Below are 19,591 nucleotides of genomic sequence, written 5' to 3'. Positions count from 1 at the left end.
CTTTTTGTGCAAACAATAACTTTTGTTTTCAACATTAGAAACCTAAGCCTTATGCTTTTGATTTTCAAAACTTATTTTTCATAACACTTATTCTGAATTGAACCTTTTAATCCACTTTAACCATATTTTTGTAAATACTTTTAATTGGTAAATATAACCCATTCAAATACTTTTTGTGGTTTCAATGGCCACCTTTTTAATCAAACCCTTTTTTTTATAACCATTAGCTATTAGGTTTGAATTATCTTTGAGGTAGATATAATACTCACCTTTATCCTTAGTGATGGACAATGAGTCTTCCATGCTTATTATAGGGTTAACCCCTCACTAGCATGTTGAAGCTATCCTCACATGGTGGATTTGTGGTTTTAGGTTGAGTTTTCTCCCTTTGATAACAAAAGACCTTAAGGTTTTTGGACCAATCAATTCACCAACTTTTTTTTGAATTTTTTTACCCCGAACTACGAGGTTTTGATCCTAATCTTTTTTTAAGATGGTACGTAGGCAATGGGTTCATCCATTCAAACACAAAACGTAAATAAATTTGTATATTCTTTTCTCATCCCTTCAATCATGTTTGCACAAATAAATTTTCACAAAAAAAAACAACAACAACCTTACAACAAATGTGAAAAGGGCTCCCTAGGAGTACCTAGGATGCTTTGGGTGCCTAACACCTTCCCATTGCATAACCAACCCCCTTACCCAGATCTCTGACATTTTTACTAGTTTTTGATTCGATAAAACTTTTAGGTTTTTGTTCACTTTCTAACCATTCCTTTGGATAAATAGAAGTGCGGTGGCGACTCGACTTGTATGATTTACCTTGGATTTAGTCAATATCTCTAATGGTAACGAATACCCCGCTACAGGGATTAAGCACATTCAAAGAAATTTTAAATGTTTTCCTGTGTAAATCATCTACAAAAGCCACCATTATGTTCAGATGCAATATGTTTAATCAAGAATTCAGACATCTTTTGCAAACAAACTGATAAATGAAAAATAAAGAGGCTCTTTAACTGAGTTATTCGACTTTTATTGGTTGGAAAATTTGTGCCAGGAATAGGCGAGTACATCAGGAAGCTGGTCCCTGAAAAGAGGCGATCGTTATAAATTGAACAAAAGAAAACTATCCTAATGGCAATGTGGATACGGGGTCCCACTGAGTTTCGACTCTGCTATGGCTCGTATAACCTCAAGACGCTCTTCTCATCTTGCTTTCTGAAGTGGATGATTAGTCGATCCTTAACCTTCGAAAATTGCCGGATTGAATGAAACGGTGATATATCACGGATGAACTCAGACTGCAGTCATTCGCTTATTCCCTCTTTTGCGTGGACCGCCCTTTCGGGTTTTCAATCCACCAGGATACCCTTTCTTGCCTGAGCCGCCCTTTCGGGTTTTCGACTCACCGGGTGTACTTTTTTTTTCATATCCCTAATTTTTGCCCGAACCTCTTTGTTCTGTTTTTTTTTGTTCGTCGGGATGCCCTTTTTTGCCTGGACTCTTTTTCTTTTGTCTAGCGGGTCAATTATGCGAAGTATTTTTTAACTGCGTCTGAGTTGACAGGGGATGGGAAGTCTTCGCCATCCATGGTTGTTAGCATCAAAGCTCCGCTAGAGAAAACTCTTTTAACCACGTATGGACCCTAATAGTTTGGTGTCCATTTGCCCCTGTGATCTGCGTTGGGAGGAAGAATTCTTTTGAGCACCAATTCACCGACTTGATACTCCCGAGGGCGCACGTTCTGATCAAATGCTCTCTTCATTCGTCTCTGATATAGTTGGCCATGGCATATAGCTGCTAGTCTCTTTTCCTCAACTAGGCTCAGCTGGTTGTATCGAGAACGGACCCATTCTGCTTCATCCAGCTTAACATCCATCAGGACCCGCAAAGAAGGAATTTCGACTTCAACCGGAAGAATTGCTTCCATTCCATATACAAGCTGATAAGGTGTTGCCCCGGTGGATGTTCTAATTGACGTTCGATACCCATGTAATGCAAACGGTAACATCTCATGCCAGTCCTTGTATGTTACCACCATCTTTTGCACAATCTTCTTAATATTCTTGTTAGCTGCCTCAACAGCGCCATTCATCTTTGGCCTGTAAGGGGAAGAATTGTGATGCTCGATTTTGAAGTCCCGGCAAAGCTCTGCCATCATTTTGTTATTGAGATTCGAACCATTATCAGTAATGATCCGCTCGGGAACTCCGTATCTGCAGATGATATCTCTTTTCAGAAATCTGGCTACCACCTGCTTCGTAACATTCGCATAGGACGCTGCTTCCACCCACTTTGTGAAGTAATCAATAGCGACCAAGATGAATCTATGGTCGTTGGAAGCAGTCGGTTCGATCTTGCCAATCATATCAATGCCCCACATTGCAAAAGGCCAAGGTGACGACATGACATTCAATGGGCTTGGAGGGATATGCACTTTATCCGCGTAAATCTGGCACTTGTGACACTTTCGGGCGTATGCGCAACAGTCTGCCTCCATTTGCTAACCAATAATACCCCGATCTTAATAACTTCTTAGCCATTGCATGTCCTCCAGCATGGGCACCAAAAGATCCCTCATGTACTTCTTGCATTAACATGTCCGCTTCCTGCTTGTCTACATATCTGAGCAAGACCATGTCGAAATTTCGCTTGTACAGAGTATCATCTGAGTTCAGAAAGAAGCTACCGGCTAACCTCCTCAACGTCTTCTTATCATTCGAAGAAGCCCCAGCTGGGTACTCTTCCCTCTTCAGGAAACACTTGATGTCATGATACCACGGCTTATCATCAGATATTGCATCGGCAGCAAAAACATAGGCGGGTATATCAAGTCGGGATACATCAACTCTGGGTACGTTGTTCCAGCATAGCACCTTAATCATCGAAGACAAGGTAGCCAAAGCATCAGCAAAATGGTTTTCTTCACGAGGAATGTAATGCAGCTTCACCGTCGTAAAGAAAGTCAACAATCTTCTCGTGTAATCTCTGTAAGGAACCAAATGAGGCTGATGTGTATACCATTTTCCGTTGGTTTGATTGATGACCAAATCTGAATCCCCGTATACATCCAGGGTTTTGATCCGCAGGTTGATGGCTTCCTCAAGTCCTAGGATACAAGCTTCGTATTCGGCTTCATTGTTGGTGCAGGGAAAAGTTATTCTGGCACAAAATGGCATATGAACCCCCTCCGGCGTGATCAACACTGCACCAACTCCGCGACCATTGACTTGACCGCCCCATCAAACATCATAATCCATTTGGATTCAGGGTCAGGCCCCTCCTCCAGGAGTGGTTCCTCGCAATCTTTCGATTTGAGAAACATGATGTCCTCATCAGGAAAGTCGAACCTCATAGGTTGGTAATCATCAATCGGTTGCTCTGCAAGATAGTCTGACAAGACACTTCCTTTGATGGTTTTTGTGAAGTGTATTGGATGTCATACTCTGTCAGTATCATTTGCCACCTAGCAACCCTTCCGGTAAGCGCTGGCTTTTCAAAAATATACTTGACTGGATCCATCTTTGATATCAATAGAGTCGTGTGAGTCAACATATACTGTCTTAGTCGGCGAGCAGCCCATGCCAAAGCGCAACAAGTTTTCTCGAGCAGTGAGTATCTTTGTTCACAGTCGGTAAACTTTTTGCTAAGGTAGTATATTGCATGCTCTTTTCGACCTGACTCGTCATGCTGACCGAGCACACAACCCATTGACCTTTCTAACACAGTCAAGTACATGATCAACGGTCTTCCCTCTACTTGAGGTATTAGAATCGGGGGCTCCTGCAAATACTCTTTTATTCTTTCAAAGGCTTTCTGACCATCATCATTCCACCTGATCTCTTACTCTTTTCTCAGCATTTTGAATAATGGCTCGCATGTGGCTGTAAGATTAGATATGAACCTTGAAATGTAGTTCAATCTGCCCAGGAAGCCACGAACCTCTCTTTCTGTTTTAGGTGCAGGCATTTCTTGAATAGCTTTTACTTTCGCAGGATCTACCTCTATTCCTCTTTCACTTACAATGAAACCTAACAGCTTACCAATTCGCACTCCAAAAGTGCACTTGTTCGGATTCAGCCTTAACTTGAACTTTCTCAGACGTTCAAACAACTTCTGCAGATTGTCCAGATGTTCTTCTTCTGTTCGGGACTTTGCAATCATATCATCCACATAGCATTCGATCTCTTTGTGAATCATATCATGAAAAAGTGTTACCATAGCCCGTTGGTACGTTGCCCCTGTGTTCTTCAACCCAAAAGGCATGACCTTGTAACAGAAGGTACCCCACGGTGTGATGAATGTCGTTTTCTCCATGTCTTCCAGCGCCATCCTGATCTGATTATAACCGGAGAAACCATCCATGAAAGAATATACGGAGATCTGAGTTGTGTTATCAACCAAAACATCGATGTGAGGTAATGGGAAGTCGTCTTTCAGACTGGCTCTATTCAGATCTCTGTAATCGACGCACATGCGTACTTTGCCATCCTTCTTGGGTACTGGTATGATATTGGCAACCCATGGTGGGTAACTGGCCACAGCGAGAAACCCTGCGTCCCACTGTTTCTGAACTTCTTCTTTGATTTTCATTGCCATGTCAGGATGAGTCCGGCGTAACTTCTGCTTCACTGGCGGCATATCTTCCTTCAACGGTAACTTGTGCACAACGATGTCTGTATCCAAACCTGGCATATCTTGATAGGACCAAGCAAAGATGTCGACATACTCACGAAGCAAACTGATCAACTGTTCTTTCACCTCGGCCTGTAGACTGGCCCCGATCTTGATCTCTTTCTTGTCGTCTTCGGTACCAATGTTGACGGTCTCAATCACCTCCTGATAAGGTGTAATAGTTTGGTCCTCCTGTTTCAATAACATGGCTAACTCTTCAGGCAATTCACAATCTTCCTCAACCCCTTCTTCGGCTTGATAGATAGGATTGTCGAAGCCATACTTGGCCATAGCAGTGTCGTTAGCAGTGAGATCCGGGTGATCAGCTTTGCATGATGGAGGGTCATGCTTTACCTTAGAACAAGATTTTTTTTTGGAAAGAAAAACGAAAAAGAAACATTGCCATTTTTATTGTTTTTTTTTGTAAAAGTAAAAAAATAATTGAAAGAAAGAGAACATAAAATTGTTTGCAAAAGCTGTCCTTTATTGATGATGAAAATAATTGCGAAATGCGACTAAATGGATGGCCCTACAGACGAGTCATTACACCTTGGGCAAAGTGTAAGACTTTATTATGCATGTAATAAAAGGAAAACAATAAAAATTACTCTTTCAGTAGAGTAACCCGGACGACTTTTTCGGACGACCAATTGTTGAGCTTTTCTCCCGGGACACACGGGCGAATCCAGCTATCTAAGTCACAGTCACTGTCAGCCTTGTCTTCATCTGCAGCATTGACGATGTGGGGAGAAACCAAACCCCCGCTGGAGAAAGTACCGGCTTCATTCTTATGAGACCCCGGAGTATACCCCAATCCAAACTTGTCTTCTTTGACGACCGGCTCCACAAATTTGCCCCAGCCTTGGGCATTACCAGCTTTACCCACCTCGACAGCCTGCTTATATGAAGAGATAGAAGTCCCGACCTTCCCGGACTTAGGTGAAAAGACAGCTTCGGGCGTGACCTCACTGATGTTTATGGCTTCGAAGCCCTGACACAGCATCTCATGCATCTCGCCATCCATCTCCACATACTTAAATGTAGACAGGTGGCTAACAAAAATATCCTCTTCACCACAGACAATGACGACCTGACCTTCTAGTTCATATTTGAGCTTCTGGTGGAGAGTAGAAGTAACAGCACCGGCAGCATGAATCCAGGCCGACCTAGTAGACAGCTATAGGCAGGCTGGATATGCATCATATAAAAGGTGCTCTTGAACACCTGCGGTCCAATCTTAACTGGCAACTCAACTTCGCCAAAGACAGATCTCTTAGAGCCATCAAAAGCCCTCACAACTAAATTGCTCGGCCTCAGGATGATGCCATTGCAATCCAACTTCATTAAGGCTTTCTTTGGAAGAACATTCAGAGGAGAGCCTGTATCAACCAAAACATGGGAAAGCACCACCCCCTTTGCATTCCATTGTGATATGCAAGGCTTTGTTGTGATTCCTGCCCTCAGATGTCAGGTCATAATCGGTGAAACCTAGCCCATGGCTAGCGTTTACATTTGAAACTACCGATTCCAACTGGTTAACAGTTATCTCTGGTGGAACATAGGTCATATTCAGTACTTTCAACAAGGCTGTTCTGTGCGCCTCAGAGCACATCAATAGTGAGAGAATGGAGATCTTTGAGGGTGTTTAATTTAGCCGGTCGACTACCTTGTAGTCACTTTTCTTGATAATCCTCATAAACTCATCCACTTCCTTCTCGAATGCGGTCTTAGGAGGAGCTTCCTCAGTAGTAACCTCTTCGGTGGCTACCTTTTTTCCTTTAGCCTTAGCAGCTGCCTCAGCTTCAGTATTCGTGCGCAATGTTGATGGTGAAAATAGGCGTCCACTGCGAGTTAAGCCACCAACCCCTCCAACATTGTCTACAGCGGAGCTGCCAAAGTCAATGTCTTCTTCGTTAACTTTCCGCCCCTGGAAGTAGATATCAGCCCCATAGTGCCACGGGATATCACTGTCCTTCTCATACGGAACAGGTCCTGGTACCGTGATGGTGACCGGAGTAACCAAAGTCGGTTGAGGGCTGTCAGAGTAAATTGTAACTGGTGCTAGACTTTCGAGCAATTACTCTCCAGCAATTACTATCTCTGCAAAGCTGATTGACGGGCAAGCAGCCAATCTCTCAATATAATTGCCTTGAAGAGTGTTCATGAACATGTCTGTCATCTCCCTTTCAGACATAGGGGGTTGGACGGACGCAGCAATTTGTCTCCAACGCTGAGCATATCCTCTAAAGGTCTCCTTGGCAGTCTGAGACATTCCTTGCAACAAGGTCCGATTTGGAGCCATGTCCAAGTTGTATTGATATTGCTTGACAAAAGCCTCAGCCAAGTCTTTCCAGCTCTTGATGGTAGTGCGAGACAAATGAGAATACCATTCACGAGAAGCTCCAGTTAGAATGTCTTCAAAATAGTACATCCACAGCTTTTCATCTTCCGTGTGAGCTCCCAACCTTCCTAAATAAGATTGGAAATGAGTGTGTGGGCAAGAAGCCCCGTTGTATTTCTCAAAAGTAGGGGGTTTGAACTTGTGAGGAATCCTCACCCCCTGAACCAGACCAAGATTTGTGACATCAAAACCTAAGGAATTTTGAGACTCCAAAGATTTGAGCTTCTCAGCAAGCTCATCCATACGGCAAGTGGTCTCGTGGGCTTCATCGTGCAAAGAGAATTGATCATACTGATAATCTTCAGTAACGGGGCGCCCATTAATCTGAATTCCTTGATTCACATTGTACCTTCCGCCAATACCATTTCCAACATCCCCGTGTTGCCAACATTACCCGGGTTTCCATCAGCATTTGCGTTACCCGCGTTACTAGTGTTCAAAGGGTTATCAGCGTTCCCAGGGTTACCAGGGTTTCCCCCAGCATTTGGTATCTCCACCTCTGGATCGGGCCTCGGTTGCTCAACCAATTCCATTAGCTTTTCCTGGCCTTCTGCCATACCAGTCATCAATGTCATGAGTTGATCCATCCTTTCACGCATATCAGCCAGCTCTTTTTGTACTTGGTCCATTGCTAGTTGCGGACGATTTTCCTTTGTCGGGTACCTGTGGACTCGCTTGGGACCAATAATTCCTGAAACAGGGAACAAACATTAGACACTGCGGTGACACCTGTAAAACAAACAAGGGTTAATATGCATGGTATGCGATGCGTTGCTTATTCAAATTTAAGGCACTCCCTTCTCAATTCCGGTAAAACCACATGGTCAGGAGTAATCAAAGCTTTTATCTGACGCGATGGGCCGATCTTGGTATCGAAGACATGATAAGTCACATTACTCTTCCTGGGAACCTCCATAATAAGCACAGATTAGCCAAACCAAACCGAGAAAGGGGATACCCGCAAACGAATAAACATGAGATGTTGGATGCAAATATGCAGATGATGTTATGCAATGCAAAGGACATGTTTATCGATTCTGAAGGGTATTCTAACCCCTTGTAATAGATAAACATGTGTTAAATGATATGAATGCACTGCAGTGCCATGTCAATCAGGATTGCTGCATCTGCTTGAACGTCTGTCGGGTTGCACTGTCTGAAGAGAAACCCACTGAAGAATATGATACAAGATCAAAGCTCTGATCCAGAAAACCGGGTTGGTTGGAGGTTAAGGTTTCCTGAATTTAGCCCGCCCCTTACTGGTAGGTTCTAAGAACAGAAGTTCGTCCGCTTCAGCCCTTCAGTCGAGAATAATACGTTTGCCACTGAAGGTTTGGTATTATTACGGGCTAAAAGACCTCCACTGACTCCCCTCAACAGGACATCCTAAAGCAAGTTCCCAGTCTCGGGGTCCTTGGATTGATCAGCGAGAATGCGACCACCAGAGCTAACATAAACGCGTCTCGGAGGAGAGGCCTCGACTGAATTCTCGGGAAATGGTCACCAGAGTCGACGATTTCTAAAGGAACATCTGTCGTTATGGAACACCCATAGGATAGAATATATCCAAAAGAAACCTCGTCTGGGTTGTGGGTCTCATGAACGACTTAACGTAGCAACATGCCACGCAAGCCTCATGACTATCCACTCTAAAGCCTGTGTGTACGCTCAAGCCTGGGTAGTGGGTTTATCTCTCATAGAACATCCCATCCCAACAAACAGAACCAGCAGATACGGAAATCATATGTACACAATGCAATAAGATAAAGCAGGTAAATGCTGAAAAATAAATAACTGTACAAAAGAATAAACACCCAACAAACAAGCGACCTACAAAAGCTAGGAAGGACTCGCTTAGGGAAACAAATGTCCCCAGCAGAGTCGCCAGCTGTCGCAACCTGCGAAAAAAAACAACCGGCGAAGAAAGAAAATGGACAGGAGAGTCGCCACCGTGCGTTATTTATCCCAAAGGAGAGAAAGGAAACCCTCGAAGTAAACCTGGAAAAAGGAAAGGAAAAGACAAGGTCTCGCAACCAAATCTTGGGTTCGGGAGTCAGTTATGCGAAGGGAAGGTATTAGCACCCCTACGCATCTGTAGTACTCTACGGGATTCACTCTTGTTGTTCTTGTCTAATGGGTGTGGGTTTATCTAGTGTACTATTTACTAAAAGAGGGATTAAAAGAAAATGACTCGCACGGATGTCGCATCCACTGCATACGTATCTCATCTGAATATGAGAATCAGAGTCTTCGTAGCTCGGCTACCTATGGGTTAAAGAGGAGTGTGCTCGCTAAGACATCGCGTCTTATGCCTACGTATCTCATCTGGAATGAGAATTAGAGCAAGCCGTAGTTCGGCTAACTACGGGTTTGTTTTGGACGAACGACGTTACTACGCAATCTACCGGATGCTCGACCTTTGGAGACTTACTCGCCTGTAGTAGAAGGAGTTAACGTGTTCTTAGGAGAAGAAAAATCAATGAGTTGTTGGTGTTTTAGGGATGCTCCTGCAAAAAGGCAGTCCTAGACGAAGGAACTGCGCTACCTCAATTGTCATGCAAACGAGAGACTATACGAAGCCTAACAATCTTAAGGGGAGACGATCACAAAACAAACATGCATAAAGTAAACACGCCAACAAGGGGCTCAAACATACATGGGTAGGGCTTTAGTCAAGAGGGGTCATATCAACCTCGACAAACAAGCCATGGGAGGGTAATCAAATGGGCTCTTAACCACTGACACTGAACGTCAGGGTGAGAAGATCAAAAGGGTAATGAGGATAAGACCTTATAGCTCTTAACCCTGGACGGGGTGAGCTCATGACAAGGCGTGGGGGTTCAGAAATATGGAACCCTCTCCACTGACCGACCGGACAAAAGATCTTGGGCTTTTGTTCTTAAACATCGACACGTAGTGTGATCTTAAAGAACGACGCACCGAATAACAGGGGATTGACTACTAATCCCTTTTATCCGTCAATTGCCTCTTCGTGGAGGTCTTTAGGCACAAAAGTAAACACACAAAAACATTGCCTCCTATCGAGGTCTTCCAGCTAAGAAAGCGGTAAAATGCGGGAAAGATAAAGGGATCAAGAGATCTACCACACGGATAAAGATCCGAAGTAATAACAGCTAAAGAAGCAAGAAACTCAGAGATCTCTCAGGCTAGCACCATCAAAGAAAGTGAGTCAGTACAGGTAATCGGAATGAATCTCCAAATGGTATCCCACAAATAAAGTGGAATACCAAGCAAGCTATCTCTTTAAGAGTCACGTGAGCCCTCACAAAAACTCAACAAACAGGTTAGAGAAGACAAGATGGAATCAGGAGAAAACAATGTCATGACAAACACAAAACGGATTAGAGCAAACAGAAAAGCAACTGATGTTGTGATCGTTGCTGCTTCGCTTAGCGAAGGCTTAGCGAAGCTTCGCTGCAGGCTCGCCCAGCGAAGTGGCTAGCGAATGCCTGCGGGTTTTGGGTTCTTCATGGATAACAGTACGATCTCGGCAACCCAAACCCTATGGTATCCATCAGCAACGAAACGATTAAACATTCAAGGTATTGTTTACACATTCATGCATATCTAAACCCGTGGGCAAAGCCTAACGATACCTCATACATTTAGAGAATTCAAATTGAAAGCATAGAGTAATGGGAATAAGGGCAAACCTGATTGGAGAGATCGATTAAAATCGAATGGCACGGCTGGGTTTGCAAAGCAATGTTAGGGTTTGCGTGAGATGGAGGTGAAAAAGTGTGTGAGTCAGAGTGAACTTTTCAGAGCTGTCTAGAGGTTGCTGCAGATTAGTTCGTAGGTCTCCCTTCTCTTTTTTTTTGCCTAGGGTTTTCACTGAACTTCTGGAATTTATAACCTGATTTTCGTGGCTTGGTGGGCTTTAACGAGGGAAACTCAAGCCCAAGATTTTCTGTTATATTTCTCAAAACGCGTGGGCTTCGCCTAGCGAAGGATCTGCTCGCTTAGCGAGCATGACAGTTCAGATTCATTAGGCGAACCATTCTGCTCGCCTAGCGAGCATGACAGATCAGGAACAGATTTTTTCTCATTCAAGATTAGCGTTTGAATGATGAATAGGCCCCATTTGAACCTGTTGGAAGTAATTCAAGTATTTCCCTTATGTTGACTGATCACCTGGATAGAGCCCACAAAGTGTCTTGGAAGATATTCAAGCTTCTTGGATCTGATTTTGATTGACATGATGAAATGCAATATGAAATGTTAAATGACCTGAAAATGAATGCATGAATGAGGAGGGCAAATTTTGGGGTGTTATAGATGGCTGCAATCAGTATTCTGAAATTCCATTGCAGATCTAGGCAGACACTGATTTTTTTGTCTTAACCATAAAACACAAGACCCCAAACAGATATTCTTACCAAAATAATTTACTATGTGATCTGAATTACATTTATGCAATTCAAGCTATTTATAGAAAATTAAGACGTGAATATTCGGCCATTCATTGGTCGAGACTCTATAATCACAAAGTAATTTTTCGGTCAATGAATGTCATGGGTGATAACAATATTATTTAAATGCAATACTAATTAATTAAATCTATTAAAATAATTTTAAAAAAATGATTTCATCAACTCGGTCATCCATTGACTGAGTCCACACACGAAAAAACAATCTCTATAAGACTCGTCCAATCATTGGCCGAGTCCCTACTATCCAGAAACATCCTTCAAGAACTCGTTCATCCATTGGGCAAGTGGATATTGAAAAATAGGACACTCTATGAATTTATTTTTAAAGTGGGGTAGATGGGGAACATAATTTCAAAAATAGGGCAAGACAATTAGAAAGTCATTTTAAAAAAAAAAGTTATTCATACACCAAAACATACACTACACCGTATTTTACTGTTCACCAATACGATGAAGAGTAAAATATTATTTTATAAAAATATATAAAAAAAATATTTTTTTATTTTTTTATTTAAGAGTACCGTGTGATTAATCAACTTTATAACTTCATTAACTAATATTTAATATTTTATTAATCAACTTTGTTTTACTATTAAAAATTATTTTTATATCTGATTATTAATTAATCAATTTCATAACTTCGTTAACCAATTTTTTACATTTTATTAATCAATTTTATTTTACCATTAAAAATTATTTTTAATATTAGTGTTCATGAACTCTGTTCATTTACGAATTTACTATTCACGACACTGTTTACCGTATTTGTAAATAGTGCGTACCGTTTATGTGTAAGTTATAGTGTATACATATCAATGCTTTTTTTTAATGTTGTTTAGCGACTAGCATTTGGAAATGGCCGAGTGTGTTGAATTTGAGTTTACCTATCAATTTTATGGATTTATGGAGTATTGTTGATGAGTGTGTTGAATTTGAGTTTACCTATCAATTTTATGGATATATGGAGTATTGTTGACATATCATGGGCGCCTCAATGTAAAATTATTATTCTTTCTTGCATCATTAATTATGTCAGTTCTATATGGTTTGTTAGGAGAGTTTTTGCTCCAAATACCCCATATGTGAAAAAAAATTCCTGATATGCCCTGTTTTGAAAAAAAATTCCCAGATTGCCCCCTTTTTCTCTTGGGCCTCGTCACTTGAAGTGACGAGGGGGTGCTGAACGAAATTATGGCTCAAGGGCTCGGCATATGGATTGACGAGGGATTGAAAGAAATTTTATGGCCTCATGGGCTCGTCACTTGAAGTGACGAGCTGCTAAAGGAAATTTTTTTTTTTTTGTTTTTATTTTAAATAGTATATTAAATTGTAATTATAATTAATATAATTGTTTTTTAAATATTAATTCTATATTTAATTAATATAATTGATTTAATTAAAAATAATAATAATTTATTTATAAAAAAATATTTAAAATAAATAATAAATAATTTATAATAAATAGTAAATAGTAAATAATAATTATTATTATTATAATAATAATTTGTGATATTGTTATTTTTGAAATATTATTAATAAAAATGAATAATTTTTAGAATATTAATAATAGAAATAGTTGGTGTTTTATATATTAATAATAAAATTGTTATTTTTCCCTCCATAATGTAAATCTTTTTTTGGGAATGATATTTTTCCCGCCAAAAAGTTTTTGTGTTTTTACTGTCTCGGCCAATGATTTGCCGAGTATTCACTTATTAATTTTTGTATAAGTAGCAGAACTGGTAGAAATGAAACTCACACCACCAAATCCTTTCTTTAGTTCATAATGTCTGTTTGTGGTCTTGTATTTTATGGACACGGTGAAAAAATGAGTGTTTGCCTTGATCCGCAATGGAATTTCAGAACACTGATTTCTGCCATCCACACTGGCTTCCGACAGTTGGGCGGGCGTCGTATGAAGGTGAGGAAAGTAGAGTATCGTTGTCCATACATAACGTTGACTGATGCAAGCCCCGATGGTACGTACATGTATTACCTGGATCGTATAGAAAATGATGAAGATGTCCAATGTATGTTTTCGGCACATAGTGGTGAAGTTAATAGAGGAGTTGAAGGTCCACTTGTGTTGGTTGTTGTTGTTGATTAGTTTTTTAATTACCACTTGTGTTGGTTGTTGTTGTTGTTGTTTAGTTGATGTGGTCGTACTTTGTAACCAGAAGCCTTTGATTATCAAATGTATTTCATAAATGTTTGTTCCCAAAAGACATTAGAAATACAAAATGGTTTATATATATTATGTGCATAGTAGTTAATAAATAAATAAATAAACATAGTCATCTGAACGAATATTTAAAACAACAAGATAATCATCTGGAAGGTCGTTGGGATGATCCTGCAACATTAGGACATTTCCTACGCATGTGTCCTATTTCGCGACAAATTCCACACCTTCTCTTCTCCTTCTCAACGTCGTCCATCTCGGTTCTAATCCTGGTGCTGTTTGGGCGCCCTTTCTTCCTCCTTCTCATAGAGTCGTCGTGGCAAAGAGTATATCCTTCATATTGTGGCCAATTCTCCTCATGGGGAAGTCCTAGGAAACTCTCCTGATAGACCTTTAAGACGTTACGAATTTTGAAGACGTCTGGAATGTGAATGGAATAGTCCTGGCGTATGCTCGAACATGCTGCGATTACATGAGAGCAAGGTAAGTGAAATGCCTGAAATTTCCCACAGTCACAGTGTTGTTTCCTTAGATCAACGCTGAACGTTCCGGTTGGTCGACCGTCGTTATGATTAATCTTCTCTTGGACCATGAAATAAAATCTCTCTCGGTCGAACTGCATGACGTTATGCGTGTTAGCTTTGATGACTTCCTCAGCCATCCCCTTGTTGCAGTTATCAGTGAAAACCTGCCCAGAGGCTAACATTTTTGTCCACTGATGGCCTCTTCTACCAAATAGTGATCCTAAACGATAGTACGTAGATTTGACCAACGCAGTGATTGGAAGGTTCCGGGTTTCTTTCAACACGGCGTTCATTGCTTCTGCTAGGTTAGTTGTCATGTGACCCCAGCGTTGCCCTCCGTCAAATGCCCTTGCCCACTTCTCGCGAGGGATGTTGTCTATCCATGATAAAGCGTTGTTGTTTGTTCTTCGGATTTCCCCCCGGTAGTAGTTAAACGTTGCCTCTGTTAATGCATAACCCATGTTAACAACCATTTTCCGCAAATCCTTGTCTTTAATCTCCCGCATGAAGTTTTGCGCGATATGTCTGATGCAATAGACGTGTGATGAAGGAGGAAACTGCCATCCATTTTCCGGGTTGTTGTATGCACTCTTTATTGATTCATGCCTGTCTGATATTAGGCATAGGTTTGCTTGGGGGGTAACATGCATTCTCAAATTCTTAAGAAAGAAACTCCAGGCTTCCTTTGTTTCACTTTCAACCAATGCGAACGCTATCGGAAATATGTTTCTGTTCCCATCCTGTGCCACATCCATCAGCAGAGTCCCTCTGTACTTGCCATACAACCAAGTTCCATCAACCTGCACAATTGGTTTACAATACGCGAAGCCACGTATACATGGTCTAAACGCCCAAAATAGACGATGAAATATCCTTTGGTCACCCAAGTATGAACCATCATTTGAAATCACAGGTAGGGTTTGTAATTCTATAATGGTACCTGGAAGATATGTTTTCATTACCAGTATCCACTGCGGAAGATCGTTGTAAGATGTCTCCCAATTTCCATAGAGCGACTCAATCGCCTTACACTTTGCAATCCATGCCTTTTTGTACGATATGATATACCGGTATTTCTCAACAACATGAGCAATGATAACCTTCACCTTAAGAGAAGCGTCCCGATTTACAAGCTCCATTATGCTCTTGCTAATCATCTCTGAACTGAGTTTTGTATGGTCTTGTGACATGGAAGTTGTTGTGCACGTATGAGGCCCACTAGACTTACCAACTCTCCACCTTGAGTTGCCCTTGCGCAAAGAGACCCTGCATTTGAAATTGCATGTTGCATTTCTACATTTGATGACAAAACGTACACTGTCAGATTTAACCACAGAGAAATCTAGACTACGTTTTATATGCCATTGTTGCAACGCCAGAAGACACTCTTCCTTATCTTCATACTCTATGCCCTCCTCAATTTCGTCAGAGTTGTGAGTTGGTATGGAACTGCCGAAAACGGAGCTTGGTTCGGCATCATCCAAACTTATATTTTGCATGTGCGCAGGTGGATTGTACAAACTAATTGGTTGCACTCTTAGTGCAACAGCCGGTGTGTCTAATATTTCCTCATTGCCATCGTCATCGCTAACACCGAAAAGATCTTCAAATCGAACCTCCTCAAGATCATCCTCACTATTCTCGCCCACCTCTTCATTTGGTATGAAAGGTTCATTATTTTGAGTCGGCTCTTCGTCAATGGCTTGACTCATTCCATAGTCGTGTGACTGTACAGATTGCGTTGGATAGAAGTGAGACGGTTGTTCCTCAACATTGCCAATCGGTTGTTCTTCGGGAATATCAACTAGACAAACATATATCTCAATGCTGGGTAATTGAGATAATGTTACATGACATTGAAACATCGACCTGACATCTTCGTCGGTCTTAATCGGTGTCATTATGTGAAAGACGGTATTACCATCTCCATTAAATAATGGTTGACGATAAATGATGTCTTCAACATAACGTTGCAACTTCTTTTCAATACGGTCTTTTAAATGGAAATAGTCGGAGTTGATGTGGATCTTGAACTTAGTTACATTTGTATTGCAAAATGAGAATCCCTCATTTGAACATGTGAAAAGTGATCCTTCGGAATGGATAGAAACAACTAAGTTTCTTTGAGCCATGGATGTGTAAATTTCTTTGATTTTGTGTAATTGTAAGTTGAGGATTTGAGTTGATGAATGTAAATGATGTAGTAGTAGTATTTATAGGAAAAATCAATTTGATTTGGTATACATAATAAAACAAAAACCAACTCACATGCTGAGAGAAGGGAAACGTGTGCCTTTGAATTGCATGTGATACCTCGCCATTCCATTTACCGAGTTGATGAAGACAACGCATGCACTCGCCATTCCATTTGGCGAGTTAATGAAGACCACGCATGCACTCGCCATTCCATTTGGCGAGTTGATGAAGAAGTAATCAGAAATCGTCAATCAAAGTGACGAGGACTAGGTACTGAAATATTTCAAAAAAATTTCATTCTGCATGGGAATCTCACAGGGGAATCCGATTCCAATTTTTGCATGCATTCCATATATTTACATGCAAGGGTCTAATCCTACATTTACTACATTTTCTACATGCAATAGTCTAATCATACATTTACTACATTTTTTACTACATTTTTTTATTATTATTTAACCCATATAAATATCCAATACTTCTACATTTCTTACTCACCAATATCCAATACTACATTTTCTATTACACACATTTTCACCAATTTCTATTACTCTCTTCAATTACTACACTTCCTTTCAAGATGTCTTTCCTATGGATGGGCGAATCACACCGTGGAACGGCGGCAAACATTGCCGAATACGTAAGTCTCATTGAAATATTCATTTTTATTATCGTTTTTTACTATCGTTTTTTATTTCCGTTATTTATTAGACCAAATATTCATTACTGTTATTTATTTTAATTTCAGCAAGATGGAAATTTTCGGGTTCATTCGCATTCATATATTCAACCAAGTGCGGTTATTATACCGTACTTGGAGCTAGCTGGTTTTGCGAATGTGGCAAAAATTACAAGTCTAAAAGTAGACTCTAAACTCATTGTGGTATTGTTAGAGAGATGGAGACCGGAGACACATACATTTCATTTATCAACCGGTGAATGTACCATCACATTAGAGGATGTGAGCATGTTATTCGGTCTCCGAATCCATGGAAAAGCTGTCAATGGGCCAACAAACGTAACAAATGACGTTTACATGGAATATTTGGGAATCCAACCAACCGCCTCGGATAAAAATGGGGCTTCTATCAAAATTGTTTGGCTAGAAGCAGTATTAACGCAACTAAAAAATAACCCTAACCCGTCCGAGGCAGAAAATATTTTACATGCAAAAATTTATATTTTACTTTTAATTGCTACTTTTTTAATGCCAGATAAAAGTCACAATTTGTTGCATTCTTCTTGGATACCTTTAGTAGGAGACCTTGAAAAATGTAATTCATACAGTTGGGGTTCTGCTTGTTTGGCTACATTATATAGACATATGTGCAAGGCGGCCCATAGAGGAGTAAAGAGCATAGGAGGATGTGTGGTATTACTATCTGTATGGGCATTCACACGCATACCCTTGATAGCCCCAGTTAGTAACGAGGTTCCATCATTTCCTTATGCATTAAGGTAACGATTTACTTTTAAATCCAATTTAAATTTATTCAAATTATTTATACATCACTTTAACGTATTTTTGTATTTTTTTTTAATATGCAAGATGGTGCAAACGAGGTATGAATTATCGAACTAATCCTCGACATCATTTACAAGGGTACCGTGTTGCAATAGAACACATGGAAGAAAAAGATGTAAGAATGATTATTTATAATATTTAACTTATTTAAATTTATTATATACATTCTAATATTTATTATAATATTAAACTTATTTAAATTTATTGTATACATTCTAATATTAATTATAATATTAAAGTTATTTATTTTTAACATTCTAATAGTTATATTTCTTTTAACAGTTTTTGGAGGCCGTACATACAATATCCAGTGCCTGATTATAATGACAGCCGAGTTTGGAGTGCAACAACATACATCGTATGTTTCTATACCGTTGAGATGCATCAGACGGATCGAGTCAAACTCCAATTTGGATTTGAACAACAAATACCGTCTCCTCCAAGATGTCTAAGTGAACACCATAACATGACTATGGTCAAAGCTTGGGACACGCATTGGCAAGATTTAAATAAAGAAGAGCTGAAAGAATGGAAAAGAAGAAGGCATTTGGTGTTACAAGGAAACTCGGTCAATGGTGAGTCTAAGCCGGATAGACAATACATGAATTGGTTTTTATCAATTCCTTTTATGCACGTTGCTCCGACACAATTTTTGGATGATCCCCGTCAACGTGTAGCTTCCGCAACCCAACACACAACATCACCCCCACAACAACATAACCAACCATCCTCCTCAGCTCAACCAACATACCAACAACATAACCAACCATCCTCCTCAGCTCAACCAACATACCAACACATCCAGACCACCCAACAACACACCTTTTATTCCACCTCAACCCAACACCATAATCCCCAAACTCCATTCCCTCCAACAAACTACTTTTACAACCAACAATATCAACAACAACCCAACCTACGCCCACCCATACAATACACTCCAATTCCTCAACCCAACTTCGAATACTCAAACCCTCATTCTCAACCCCAACCTTCTAACACCACATACGCACGTCCCACTCCCACATACAACCCTGATGATGTGTATTATCCTCCTATCCAACACACCCCACCCCAAACCTACACACAAACCACACATTCACTACCCAACTTTGAGCTCACCGATGACCATTTAATGAGTATGCCTTCTTTTGGCGTTCAAGAACTCGACGTTATGGATATGCCTCCTAACACATCACAACAACGTCAAAGTCAACAACAACAACAAAACGCCCTTGATGAATTGTCTTCCGACTCATCTCCGTCTCCTGCAAGACAAAGACAAGAAGACTTGGGCAAGGGAAAACGAAAAAAAGTTGGCACAAGATGTGGAACAGGCGGTCACTATAGATAAAATGTATTGCTTCCATTGTATCAATAAAATGTATTTCTTCCATTATATCAATAAAATGTATTTGCTTTCATTATATCAATTAATCATTCTTATTATTAATATTTCAAAATTAATAATATCACAATTTTTTAATTATCAATAAAAAATATAATTATTTACAATTTATTTAAATCAATTAAAAATTATCACAATTAAATCAATATTAAAGAATTAAATAATAAACTATTTAATAAACTATTCAATATTAAAGAATTAAAGAATTAAAAAAATTATAT

This window comes from Lathyrus oleraceus, chromosome 3 (assembly GCF_024323335.1).
Source record: "Lathyrus oleraceus cultivar Zhongwan6 chromosome 3, CAAS_Psat_ZW6_1.0, whole genome shotgun sequence".
Taxonomy (NCBI): domain Eukaryota; kingdom Viridiplantae; phylum Streptophyta; class Magnoliopsida; order Fabales; family Fabaceae; genus Lathyrus; species Lathyrus oleraceus.
This window is presented reverse-complemented; position numbering follows the sequence as displayed.